General features: G+C 39.6%; 1 protein-coding gene across 5 annotated transcripts in view; it reads left to right on the forward strand.

Annotated features, from left to right (window-relative positions):
- The window catches only part of KLHL32 (kelch like family member 32), a 238752-nt gene that overhangs the window by 25750 nt on the left and 198617 nt on the right, over positions 1 to 14385 (forward strand). The window contains exon 1 of one of the 5 annotated variants that reach the window (XM_049654025.1): positions 13268 to 14162. The exons of the other annotated variants lie outside the window; for them this stretch is intronic. The gene's annotated coding sequence lies outside the window, so the exon portion shown is untranslated. Of the gene's footprint in view, positions 1 to 13267; positions 14163 to 14385 lie in introns of those variants that run through there. 5 annotated transcript variants of the gene reach the window in all.

The following is a 14385-nucleotide window of genomic DNA, read 5'->3' on the forward strand; positions in this document are numbered from 1 at the left end:
AGGTGGCGTTCCTCTCAACTTCTCCAAAGAGACCAAAATGTTTTTTTTAATGGTATATAGATGAAAAATATTCTAAGACATGAGATAGTTTCTGAGATGTAAAGAAAATTTTTGTGATGTAGGAAGGTAAGCCTGTTTTACTGTGATAGTTATTGAAATCATAGGATATAATTTTCACGTGCTTTCTTCATGAAATAAACATGATGGTTTTATTTTCGTGAATACTACATAATACTGTATACTCTAAATCCTATGTATGGCTAGGATATCACCAAAGGGCAATAATATCTTCATTAGAAAATGAAAAAGAACCCCAGAACTTTGTGATCCTAGCTCTTGGGCATTGGGGAAACAAGGATTGATAAAGGAAGGATTCTACTTCAGTCATTGTAAAATATCAAACATGATGGATTTGACAGCCTTTTTCCCCTCCACCTCCCCCACACTATTCTGAGATTCATCCTCCTACTTCTCAAGCTCACCCAAGCCTATTGACTGAGCCAAGAAAACAGACTCCACTCTCCTCCTCTTCTTCTGACTCATGCCAAAAAGTCATGTAGCAATTCAAAACATGTCTCAAATCACAAAACATAATGTGGAAAACTTTCTTTTCCCTGACTTTGGAATATTCCTTAGTATTCTGACATTTGTGTAATCAAGGGAGTACTAATTAAAAAAATTTTTTGTGCGTGTTTTATTTATTTTTGAGAGAGAGAGAGAAAGAGGGAGAGAGCGAGTGAGAGCGGGGGAGGGGCAGAGAGAGAGGGAGACACAGAATCTGAAGCAGGCTCCAGGCTCCGAGCTGTCAGCACAGAGCCCGATGTGGGGCTCGAACTCACGAACCGTGAGATCATGACCTGGACTGAAGTCGGACACTTAACAGATTGAGCCACCCAGGAGCCCCTTTAAGTGGTATTGTAGATTTAACTTCATTTCTTCAGAGGCTTTACTGACCATTCAAACTAAATGCTCTTTGATTCTGTCACATCACGCTGTTCTGTTCAGTGCAGCACCCAGTTGCTATCCAGTGTTTTCTTGTATACCTATTTGCTTTTACTCCCCTCTAAAATCTGTGTTCTAAGAGAATAGGGACATTGTCTGTCTTGTTTTAAACTGTGCCTCCTAGAGGAGGGAGTGGCACATAGTGGGAGTTAATAGTTTCAGATAGGTGAGTATTCCAAAAATCCTCATGCATTTCGCTTCATGTGAATTGGCTCTTCATAGCTCCAGCTCTCATGCTCTGGTTAATCAGTGTTCTCTTTCTGCTATACTTTTTCTGCCCTCCGTCACATTTGGTCCACACTTGTTACTCATTAACCTGGATCCAGAGTCTCTGAGTCCATTTGCATGGTTGCTGCCATCTTTTTATATAATGTTGACTCATTTCAAATTTGTTGAAATTTAGATTTCACTTTTTTTAAAAATATTAATATCTTCTACTTGACTGGATCGCTCATAACAGGCTTATGCAAGTTATTAATGACACATCTTATATAATTTCATAAGACAGTATCTTAAGAGTTTCCCAGTGAGATTAATGATTTTGCACTGTTTACAGATATTTCACAGTGTACTTGGTATTGTGAATCAGAAAGTACAACATTCCTATTTTTGTTTCATTGGTAAGTTGGATATTTCTCAAAGGTATTTTAGTGGTAGTAGTTAAAACTAAGGACAAGAAACTCAGTGTAAAATGGTTTGCCATTGACAATTGGAATTAAATTATACTGACTTTAAACATTTTTGTTCAAATCAATATTCTGTGGTGAGTGTAAAGTTTTGATTTTAGTATTTTGAGTGCCTCATCTTGCTGCTTAGTTATTCTGTGCATAGAGGAAGAAAAACATATTTTTCCTCCACCCTTCTGAGTTCTAGATCTTTGTATACCTGTAACAAAAGACAGATTCGCAAGATAAAAGCATACAAATTTATTTAACATGAGTTTTACATGACATGGGAACCTTCATAAGGAAATGAAGACCCAAAGAAGTGATTAAAATCTGAGCATTTTTATGATAGGTTTGATGAAAAGAGAAAATTCTTGGAAAAAACGTGATAGGATAAAAAATGGTATGAAGTAAGTATAGTAGTGTGGGAGAAACAGCAAAGCCTGTTCGTTCAAATTCCTCCTGCATCTTGGAGAAAAGGATGTTCTTTTCCTCCGCGTACAGGGAGGGTACCTCTCATATCAGGGTTTTATGACCTGCATCTGGGGAATGACAGAAAGTCCTTACTGCACATGTGCTTTCTCAGCTTCCTTCAGCTTATAATATTCAGAACTCTAAGGTGCCACATTTTGGTGTAGTATGTCCTGAACCCCCTCCTGTATAAAGCAGGACAATGGAATATTATCTTAAAATTGAAGATTCATAGCCAAGGGATTTTTGTGAAAGTGAAAGTTTTAAAGTGATGTTCTTTTCCTTTCCTCCTTGCCTTGCCTTGCCTTTCCTAGTTAATTAATTATTTAAAGAAAAAGAGAGATAGAGGGAAAGTGGGGGGGCGGGGCAGAGAGAGAGGGAGACAGAGAATCCCAGGCAGGCTCTGCAGCTGTCAGTGAAGATCGCAATGCAGGACTCAAACCCACAAACTGTGAGATCATGTCCTGAGCTGAAACCAAGGGTCAGACAGACTGAGACACCCAGATGCCCCTGATGTTATTTTTCAATGAAGATGAAATTTGGATTTCTGTTTGGTCTTTGTATCTTGAAATTGTTAGGATTATGTACCTATTCTGTAAAAGACTCAGGATGCCTTTTCAGTGACAGAGAAAAGTGTTTTTGGAGGTATCTGGAACTCCTGCATCTGTGCTGAAAGACCGTTAACCCCCTAAATAAAAACAATTTATGGGGCATCTGGATGGCTCAGTTGGTTGAGAGTCTGACTTCAGCTCAGGTCATGATCTCAGAGTTTGTGAGTTTGAGGCTTGTATTAGGCTCTCTGCTGTCAGTGCAGAGCCCATTTCAGATCCTCTGTCTCCCTCTCTCTGCCCCTCCCCTGCTCACACTCTCTCTCTCTCTCAAAAGTAAATAAACATTAAAAAAAGAACACTTGATGAAAATGGACTTATTAGCAAGTCTTCTAAGAACAAGGCTCCTTCTAACACAGAGATGAACGGAACATGGTCCCTCCCCTATAAATCATAGTTGTCAGTTAATATGTAGCTCAGCCCAGCTGAAGAAACTTAACCTCATGCCCACATCCTTCTTGCATTTTATTTTAAGGAAATTATGGTGTAAGAAGGGATGGCCTTTGTCACTTTTCATGTTAAAAAAAACACAGAAATTTTGCTTTACAGTCATTTTAATCTTGTTTGCCCTTAATTCCTGGTGTATGATAAATGCTATTTTAATGTTATACTGAAACATTTGTTACATTGTGACAAGAGTGAGACTATGGTTAGTGAATTGTTAGAGTCAATTCTTTGTTATTCATCCTGGTCAGATCTGTGTTTTCATGGAAGATCAAATATTTTTTCTGAGAGAGTTAGCATGTTTATCACAGGCTTTCCAGATGAGAAGTTCAACACACACAAGAACTTGGAGTATAAGTTATACATTTGTACTAGCTGGAGACACAGGAGAGCTTACTGGTTAAAAAGGGTAGGTTCTGGAGGTAGACTGCCTGGGTTTTCACCCTGGCTTCCATACTGATTGTGTCACCTTCATGAAGTTCTTAATTTCTTCAAACCTCAATTTTGTAATCAGTAAAATGGGTATAGAAGTGGAACTTTCTGTTAAAAGGCTTCCTGTTAAGGATAGCAGATTGAATACATGTCTTGTTTCTCTAGCTGGTACAGGGTTCTTGCCAGAAGTATAACTGGAAAATCTTTGGCTGTGTTGTATTTCTGATCTAGAAAGCCTTCTCCTTTCTCTCTGCATCCTTTGGGGCTCCTCTGCTTAGCCTCCCTCCATCATTCTTCTTTTTTTTTAAATTTTTTTTTGAGAGAGAGAGAGAACAAGGACATGCATGAACAGGGGAGGGGCAGAGAGAGAGAGGGAGGGAGAGAGAATCCCATGCAGGCTTGACACTTGGTGCAGAGCTAAGTGAAGTGGAACCCCATCACATGAACTGTAAGATCATGACCTGAGCCAAAATAGAGTTGAATGTCCAACCCACTGAACCACCCAGGTGCCCCAACCTCCCTCATCATTCTTACTGACAGCCATCTAGCCCTTGGGAAGGCAGTAGACAGTGTGGTGCAGCAGGATGTAACAGGGCTGGATTTGAGTCTCAGCTTCACAATTACCATTTTTGTTTTTGTTTTTTAATCTCAAAGCAGTTCAGCTTGCTGAGCTTCAGCTTTTGCTTCTGAAAAATGGACCCGTTTAGTTCTTACATTGCTAGATCATTATAATTAAATGTAACAGTACATGCACTCCTAGCCTTCTTATTTAGGCACTTGGAGGGGTGCCTGGGCGACTCAGTCAGTTAAGCGTCTGTCTTTGGCTCAGGTGATCTCATGGTTTGTGGGTTCGAGCCCTGTGTTGGGCTCTGTGCTGACAGCTCAGAGCCTGGAGCCTGCTTCCGATTCTGTGTCTCCCTCTTTCTCTCTGCCCCTCCTCTGATTGTGCGCTCTCTCTCTCTCTCTCTCTCTCTCTCTCTCAAAAAAAAAAAAAAACATTAAAACAATTTAGACACTTGGACTATAGTGTTCTAATGCTTCTTGTGGATGTTCTTCTTGTGGAGCTTCTAATGCTCCCTTTTCAAGGGGAAAAAAAATAGTAGTATGTTAATAAACTTATTGATTTAAGGTACCACCTCAGTTTTAGAAATTTAAAATGAGAGAAAGATTGTACATCTTTCATTAGAAGAAAATTCAAACTATCTTTTACTATTAGAATACTGCAAATGTGGACGTTATATCTTACTTGGTAAGTTATTTGAAGGGCAGAGACTATTTTTAAGTCTTTTGTGTCTGCCATCACCTCTTGTTCAGTGATTCCTGGAAATATATTAACCCTTTAGGAAATACTTGAATGAATGAAGAGTCTGTGTTTTAAAACTCAACAGTAAGACTTTCTCCATTTGAAAATGGAGTTTGGATTATGCCTATGTTATAGGTTGGGGAACTGTAAACTACATGTTTTCTATTTGTTAGAGGACAATCATTAATCAGAGGAGAATGTTCCTTTACTGTCTGATGAAGAACTTCTTCACAGAGAATTTTCTGATGAAATAAAATGATTATGTAAATGAGGCACACTGATTATTTTTTTGCCATACAATGTTATTTATCATACAAGTAATTTGTATACCAGAAAATGCTCAAGATCTACATTGTGCCATCTATAAAGAAGCCGATGGATGGTTTCGTTTTCAGTACTGTAAGAGCTATAAGAAATTCTTTAATAAGAAGTTTTTATGGCAACATTTTTTAAAAGCACCTTAGGATGTTATAATCGCTGGTTAGGTTATTTTGACAAGATGGTGTAACTGATCCGAGCATTTTATGTTTCTATTCATAGACGAGTGATAGAGCTAGAAATTAAATTGAAGTGAGAGCTGGAAAGGGCTGTGCTAATGTGACACAGGGAGCTGCTGTGAACATCGTAGTTTAGTTTGCTCCTCAGGGTCTCCAGCTATATTCATGAGGTGACTATACATACTTTATCCTCTTTCTTACTAGAGAGATTTTGGATATTCAGTGCAGCATTTTATTCTTCTTAGGGCACGAATTTCATATTATAAACCAAAACGTTGTGATTCAATATATGCAAATAATCTAGCATCAAGATCTCATGTTCTTCATTCTAAAATGGAGATACACTCTGCTTTTATTTTTTCTCCTTTGGGAAATTTTGTGGGAATAATGGTAGTCCCAAGGGATTCGAGATAGGGAGCAAGACTGATGTGGATCCTGCCTATATAGACAGGATGAGCAAATAATTTATCATCCAAGCTGGAAAACAAAAGAGGACAATAATTACAATAATTAGTAATTATACTGGGACAGTGGGCAAAACCGGGATTACCCCTAAGGGGAATGGTCACCCACTTAAGGAGCTCACTGCTTGGGGTTGGGGCTATGGGTAGAAATGAGGCTGAGGCAATAGAGTCTGCCTTTCTAAACAAGTAATTGTAGACAGTGCTGATTATGGGGTAGGTATGGATGCATTGGTGCTACTGGAGCGTGTCCAAGAGTAATTAACTCAGACCTGGGGATATCAGGGAAGGCTCCCCAGAGGAAGTGACACCTGAGATTTGCAGGATGAATAGGAGCTAACCAGGCAAAGCAGAGGGGTAGAGAGTCCTGGGCAGAGGAGATGACAGGTACCAGTGCCCCGAAGAGAGAGAATAGTTCAACATGGACGAACAGATCTGCATGACTGTGACCAGGAAACAAGAAGTCAAGTGGCAGGACACAATGCTGGAAATGTTGGCAGGGGTCCATTGAAGGGAATTTGACTTAATACCAACAGTTTTAAGCAGAGCAGTGAGATGATCGGATGGTGAAGGATTCTGCCTATATTCGTTTGAATGCCAGGTACCTGGGTATCGTGGCTGAAGCTGGGTCTCTACATCCCCCAGCATGTGGAGATGGGTGGTTGTTTCTCCCTTCCCTCTGTGGGTGGATCTGGCAACAGGACTGAGTTGGAAAGACATTTGTGGTCTTTGTGTGACAGACTGGTGGAGTTACCTGTAGAAGACAGCTTCGTAGAAGCCCCCTGAGGAAGATAATAACCTGAAGTTATGCAGGAAGTGTGCAGGTGCGCATAGGTTTACCGTGGAGACAGACTTTTGGAAGGTGGCAGGTGCTTTAGGCAGTACTTCCACACCCTGGACCCTCATCCCTGTGCTTGGGCCTCCTCGGTACTTATGAAACCCTAAAAGAAGATGGCTCTCTGGTGGAACACACAAACTGAATGCCTAGAAGTCGGAGCAACTCCCCAGAGGGACTTTCCTCAAAGAATGGTGGGTTTTACACCTGGAGAAAGGTGAGCACTGACTGGAAAAGTGAGAGTGGTGGGCCAAGTACTCCTATGGAGCAGTGGAGGACAGGCAGCTGCCTCAGGCCAGGGGTCCTAGAAGGTTGATGGTTTCTCAGAGTCACCTGTGGCCCAGCTTTGAGCAGAGCATGGGCTGTCCCAGCCCTGGAGGTAGGGGCTCAGTGGGCACAGCACAGCCTGTGAGCTGAAGAGAAGCTCTGAAGAGACTGGTGGATGGAGGCAGCAGTGTCTGGAGAAGGCTCATTTCCACCATGGAGCAGAATGGTGATGGCAAGGACCCACTCTTGGTGGGCTGTGCCCACCCGTGGGAACTGTATTAGTCTGCTAGGGCTGCCTTAACAAAGTCCCGCAGACCAGGTGGCCTAAATGGCAGAAATTTATTTTCTCTTGGTTCTGGAGGCTGTAAATTGGAAATAAAGATGTTGGCAGGGTTGGTTTCTTCTGAGGCCTGTTTTCTTGGCTTGTAGATGGCCATCTTTTTTGCTGTGTCCTCACATACTTGTTTCCTCTGTGCTTACATGTGTCCTAAGCTCTTTTTTTTTTAATGTTTATTTATTTTTGAGACAGAGAGAGACAGAGAGAGAGAGAGAGTGCGCACATGTGAGTGGAGAGGTGCAGAGGGAGAGGAAGAGAGAGAATCCTAAGCAGGTTCCGTACTGTCAGTACAGTGCCTCATGTGGGGCTTGAACTCACGAACCACAAGATCATGATCTGAGCCAAAATCCAGAGTCAGACGCTTAACTGACTGAGCTACCCAGGCACCCCCTAAGCTCTTCTTATAAGGACACCAGTGATACTACATTAGAAGTCACCCATATAACCTCTTTTTACCTTAACTACCTCTCTAAAAGCCTTATCTCTAAACATAGTCACACTCTAAGGGAATGGAGGTCAGGACTTGGATGTGCAACCTTGGCAGGGACATAGTTGAGCCATAGCAGGGACCTCCTTGAGAGATAGCAGTCAGTGGTGGTTGTAGGTCCTCATCCCCTGCTGGTGGCTTCTGTGGCTCAGGTAAGCTTAGGGCCATTTTTGTTTGTTTCAGAACAACCTCAGATGTGTTATGGCCCCATTTTTGACTTCCAGTGATTGATATACTACCTCGCATAGTAACTTATTCAGTCTTTGGCCATTTTAGATTATTGGAAACTTTCTTCATTTTGAGTTGGAGGTGATGTTGCCTTAGCATTCCAGCCTGGGGACTTTGTACTCACAGCTCTCGGTCTTGATCTCTTCAGCACTTCAGGGTGTGACTGTGTCCTGGAATACATTCCCTTTGTTAGGGTTAATTGTGTTAGTGTTAATGTTATTGTTAAGAGTGTGGCCTCTGGAGCCGGTCTGCTGGTTTGGAAACTTGGTTTCCCTACCTCACAGTTGTGTGGCTTTCAGCAAATTACCTGACCTCTTTATGACTTAGTATCCTGATCCATAAAAAGAAAGAGTAAAGTGCCTAATGAATTAAAGAAGAGCAGGAAAGCACCTCCTATGCTGGACACTTGCTAAGTGCTGTCACCTGCATCATTACCATGGCCTCCCTTGAATGTGGCCCTGAGGAACAACTGCATTGCCACACACGTGAGGGCCTGTGCAGGTGGGGAGGACCAGCGTTTCCCCTTCTCTTCTCATATCACCTGAGTGTCTATCAGTTTTTCTTCCCCTAATCTCTTGATGAGTTGTCTTTTATTGGTGGTAATAACAACCAGTGTTTATCAAGTACTTTACAGTTTCAGAGTGCTTTTGCTTTTGGTTTTATTCCCATACTGGCCCTGAGAGGTATAGTTTATTATTGTCCCAATTTTCTATCTGAAGCAGCTGTGTCTTGGCATACATTGACTTGCCTAAAGTTATTATGTCTGGTAAACACTGGATGGGGACACAAATGGAAACCTCCTTTTCTTGTTTACCCATGTTTTTAATTACGCACATTAAAGTACATGTTTATTGTAGGAACATTAGAAAGTACGGATGACCAAAAGTTTTAAAATCTTGCACATGACAGTAATCATTATTAATATCTGAAATATGTATTTTTACAAAGGCAGTTTTATATAACACAGTATGTATTGATTTATTACTTGGTTTTCTCTTAAAACATGTTAAGTATTTTCTCACATTAATAAGTATGTATCGGGGCACCTGGGTGGCTCAGTCGGTTTAAGCATCTGACTTCGGCTCAGGTCATGATCTTGCGGTTCATGGGTTCAAGCCCTGCATTGGGCTCTGTGCTGGAGCCAGCTTCGGATTCTGTGCCTTCCTCTCTCTCTGTCCCTCCCCTGTTCATGCTCTGTCTGTGTCTCTCTCAAGAATAAATAAACATTAAAAAAAAAATTTTTTTAAAGTATGTATCTGCCCCATCATTTTATTTTATTTTTATTTTTTTAGAGTGAGAAAGCATGAATGGGGGTGAGAGGGGCAGAGGGAGGGAGGAAAGGAGGGAGAGAGAGAGAGAGAAAGAGAGAGACAGAAAGAGAGAGAGAGAGAGAGAGAGAGCGAGAGAGAGAGAGAGTCTTAAGCAGGCTCCATGCTCAGTGGAGCCCGATCCCATGATCCTGGGGTCCTGGGACCTGAATGGAAATCAAGAGTCAGGTGCTCAACTGACTGAGCCACCCAGGCACCTTCTACATTATCATTTTAAATTACTGCTTGGTTCTTCATTGAAGGATATATACTACTCAATTCATTTCCTAACATACAGATTGCTTCCATTTTTTGCTCATATGAACAACACTCCAGTGAACCCCCTTGAGCATATATCTTTGCACACTTACCTAATTATTTCCATAGGATGGGTTTTTAGATGTGGAATTTCTAGATCAAAGGCTTTGCCCATTTTTAAGGCCTTTGATACATATGTACAGATTGGCCCCTGGAATGAGTACCCATTTAAACACTCACCTGTGTGTATAAAAACATCATTTTCCTTGTTCCCATTAGCCATCATCATTCTTTGCCAAGGCAATTGGAAGGAAATGGCATCTTATTGTTGATTTATTTACATTTTTGTTACTAACCAGAGAAAACATTTTTGTTTACTGTTCCTTTATATCTCTACTCTGGTGATTTGCCTGTTTAAGCTCTTGTCCTTTATTTCCTATGAAGCTATTCATCTTTTTCTTATTGATGTGTAAATATTTTATATATTGAAAATATTAATGAATTATCTTCTGTTTCATGCTCTTATGACAACTCTTCATAGTTGTATAAATTCCTAGGTTTATTTTTTTTAATCTCATGTGATTCTTGAGTTATACTTCCTCCATTCTGATAATTATTTTTTTAATGAAATACAGGAACATTTCTGGAGTCCTGTGAACCTCATCTTGTCCAATTCTACCTGAGGCTGACTGTGTCATCTAAAATGTTCAATTTTACTCCCAGCCATTCTCTTATCTACACTTTTGTAGAGTGTGCCCTCCATCCAGGATATTTCCATGCAGGAGGTGGGGAAGAAGAGTCAAACTAACGTTGACTCTGTACCAAGCACTATACTAAATGCTTCCAAATATGTAAAATGTTAAACAGTACAGAAGACCTGGAAGCTTTGCTGCATGTGCTTCCATAGATTTCATGGATATTGGATCTCCTGTCCCAACTATTTGAGATGTGGTTACATGTCTGTCACCATATTGAAAACAATGGGTGATTCAGTGTGTTCCATAATTTAAAGACTTTGCTCTCTCCCATTGTCAATATCTATTTATCTGGGATTATTCTGCTGGGCTGGCTTACACTGGGTGTGTATCCTGGCAACCTTAGGTGAGATCCATCTCCAAAAGATATTTAACTCTTACCCCTCTCTCATAGGATTATAACTCCGTTTATCCTTATACACATAGTTACGTCTTATGTTGTTAAGAAGAATTTACTGATTATATTTCTTCTATAATTTCCATATAATCTATACATTTTGATTTTAGATATTTCTGAAAAGTAGTAGTTTTATGATTTTTTTAAATAAGGTTTGGAGGTGGAGTACCAGAATTAAGAATACAAGCTTTAGAGTCAAACAAACTAGGTTTTGATCCCTGACTCTATCAATTCCTCTCCAATCCTGTCACTTTTGGTGAGTTACTTACACCCCAGATTTCTTGTCAGTAAAGTTACAACAATAATATCATCCACATAAAGTTATTGTGAGGATTAAATGAGATCATGCATGTAAAGTACTTCTTTGTATAATAGCAGTCAGAGAAAGCTTTTGACTCCTGGTAGTAGGTGAAGTGGTTATTATTTTGCATTATTATTCATTTATTTTTACTTACTATTAGAAAGAGAGAGAGAGCATGTGTTTGTGGGAGGGGCCAAGGGGGGGGGTGGAAACAAGAGAATCCCAAGCAGGTTCTGTGCTGTCCACATGGAGCCTGATGCAGGGCTCGATCTCACAACTGTGAGATCATGATCTGAGCCAAAACCAAGAGTTGGATGCTAAACCGACTGAGCCACCCAGACACCCTTGAATTATTTTTTTTAAGTTTATTTATTTACTTTGAGATGGGGGAGGGGCAGGGAGAGGGGGAGAGAGAGAACCCTAAGTAGTTCTGTGCTGACAGCTGACATAGGGCTCAATCTCACAGACCATGAGATCATAACCTGAGCTGAAATCAAGAGTTGGACACTTAATGGACTGAGCCACCCAGGTGTCTCTATTTCAAATTATTTTTAACTATAACTTATCATACCAGTTGTTTAATAGAAAGGTCTTAAAGTTATGATCTCAGGAATATTTTCTGAGTAAGTCTTTCATATACTAAAAGGATGGTAAGGTTTTGCAAAAATGGGGTAATTTTGTTTGGTTGACCTAAATTTCTATTTAGGTGGTAAACTGTACTTTAATCATACATTGGAGCTTTTCTATTACAGTTAGATCATCTCACTTCTTTTTATTGGAGGGAGAACTTAGTCATCTTTACTCTCTGAAAGGGCACAAGCATCCCTGTTAAATTTCAGGAATGAATATTCCATATAGGAAAGTATGCTAGTGGGGTACCCTTAAATGTTTGCCTTTAGACTAAAGGGATTTCTAATATCATTTATTAGACACCATACAGTGATGTACTGATGTGAAAACTGTACTAATTTACTGGCATTAGAAATATGAAATATTTCAATTTATGAAATAAGAATTACAGATAAATTATCACCATATTTAATACATAAATAAAATAATGATTGGGACTGTTGGCATGTATCCTAATTATTTTATGCTTCAAAGTAACATTTCCTTATATATATATATATATATATATATATATATGTTTTATTTATTTATTTTTGAGAGAGAGAGTGACAGAGAGACAGAGAGAGAGATGGACAGAGGATCCGTAGTCAGCTCCGCACTGACAAGAGAGAGCAAGATGCGGGGCTGAAACTCATAAACTGTGGGATCATGACCTGAGCCGAAGTCGGATGCTTAACTGACTGAGCCACCTAGGCACCCCTCCTTTTAAGACATATTAACTTGAGGGGGTGCATGTGTATCTCAATTGGTTAAAAGTCTGACTCTTGATTTCAGCTTAGGTTATGATCTCATGGTTCATGGGATCGAGCCCTGGGTCGGGCTCTAAGCTGGTAGTGCGGAGCCTGCTTGAGATTCTCTCTCTGCCCCTTCCCCCTTAAAGTAAATAAATAAACTTAAAAACAAAAAAGACATATTGATGTAATCTGATGTTTGAAATTAACAAGCCTTTCAGTTTACTGAAGAATCATCTAATGTAACTAGTTTTTGATGGTAAAGACTTACACCTATAATTCACGTATTTTTCAATCTCTTGGCTTTGTTCCTATAAATTCTTTGTTCCTGTAGACTCTTGCATTTTACTTCTGCCTGCTTAAGAGTTGGTGATACTTCCCTTTAATTACTATAAATTTCTCAGATCAAAAATAATTAGTATTTTTAAAAATTGTCAAGTATTTCTAAAGCATAATACTAAAATATTATTAAACAAATATACAATAATAGCAAGAATAAACTGTTTTGGGGTGCCTGGGTGGCTCAATTGGTTAAGTGTCCAACTTTGGTTCAGGTCATGATCTCACGGTTTCTGAGTTCGAGCCCCGTGTCGGGCTCTGTGCTGACAGCTCAGAGCCTGGAGCCTGCTTTGGATACTGTCTGTCTGTCTGTCTGTCTCTGTCTCTCTCTCTCTCTGACCCTCCCCTGCTCATGCTCTGTCTCTTTCTCTCAAAAATGAATAAACTTAAAAAAAATAAAAAAAAAATAAACATAAAAAAAGAATAAACTTTTTATTCTTCTTATATATTAGTAGGTTTGGTGCACATCCTAATTACATTTTATTAGTGTAATTAAGGAAGCTTAATATTTAATTATCTTATGTTCATTTTATTAGCCTAGATTAGTTCATCTAGTATATCTTTCTTTGCATGTACCTCTAAATGGTATAATTAACATCGCTTAATTTTTCATATCTCATGTTTGTTAATTATATGAACCTAGATTAGTCTATCTGGTCTTTCTTTCTTTTTTTTAAGTTTATTTATTTTGAGAGAAAGAGAACATAGGTGTGCTCACATGTGAGCATGTGGGGGAGGGGCAGAGAGAGAGGGAGAGAGAGAATTGCAAACAGGCTGCATACCTTCAGTGCAGAGCCTGACGTGGAGCTCAATCTCACAAACCATAAGATCATGACCTGAGCCGAAATCAGGAGTTGGACATTCAACTGACCAAGCAACCCAGGCATCCTTTCTGGTCTTTCTTTTGCATGTAACCTCTAAGATACTTATTTTTTTTCTTTTCTTTCCCCTTTCACACTATTACGGTTTAATAAGTTCTTTTTCCTTTGTAAATACTATGTTTTCAATGTTTACTTAAAAAAGAAATCTAAGCAGGGGCGCCTGGGTGGCTCAGTTGGTTAAGTGTCTGACTTCAGCTCAGGTCATGATCTCGTGGTCCATGAGTTCAAGCCCCCCACTGTCAAGCTCTGTGCTGACAGCTCAGAGCCTCGAGGCTGCTTTCGTTCTGTGTTTCCCTCTTTCTCTGCCCCTCCCCAACTCTTACTCTGTCTCTTTCCTTCTCAAAAATAAATAAACATTAAAAAAATGAAAAAAAATTCTGAGTGAAGCTTTGGCAACCTGGAAACATTTTAATGAAAGTGAAACTATAAAGGTTAAACCTTTTCAATCTTGTGTACCAAGCAGATTTTATTTGAAAAGAAGCTCACCAGTAAAAGAGGGGATTCCACCAACGAACATTTCCTAAGGGTAAGGCCAATGAATAATTTTGATATGTCAAAGAATTGCTGTGGTTTTGAGAAATGTTTCCTGCATTTCCAAGGTGAGTGCAAGCTTCTGCTAGAGATTGCTGCCATATGCGTTTTTGGCATTAAAAAAATTTTAGTGCCATGTAAGTAAAAAAAAATTTTACTTAGCATGTAAACTACATTAGCGAAAAATGAAGCAAAAGTAAAAATTCACCCACATACCT

This window comes from Panthera uncia, assembly GCF_023721935.1.
Source record: "Panthera uncia isolate 11264 chromosome B2 unlocalized genomic scaffold, Puncia_PCG_1.0 HiC_scaffold_24, whole genome shotgun sequence".
Taxonomy (NCBI): domain Eukaryota; kingdom Metazoa; phylum Chordata; class Mammalia; order Carnivora; family Felidae; genus Panthera; species Panthera uncia.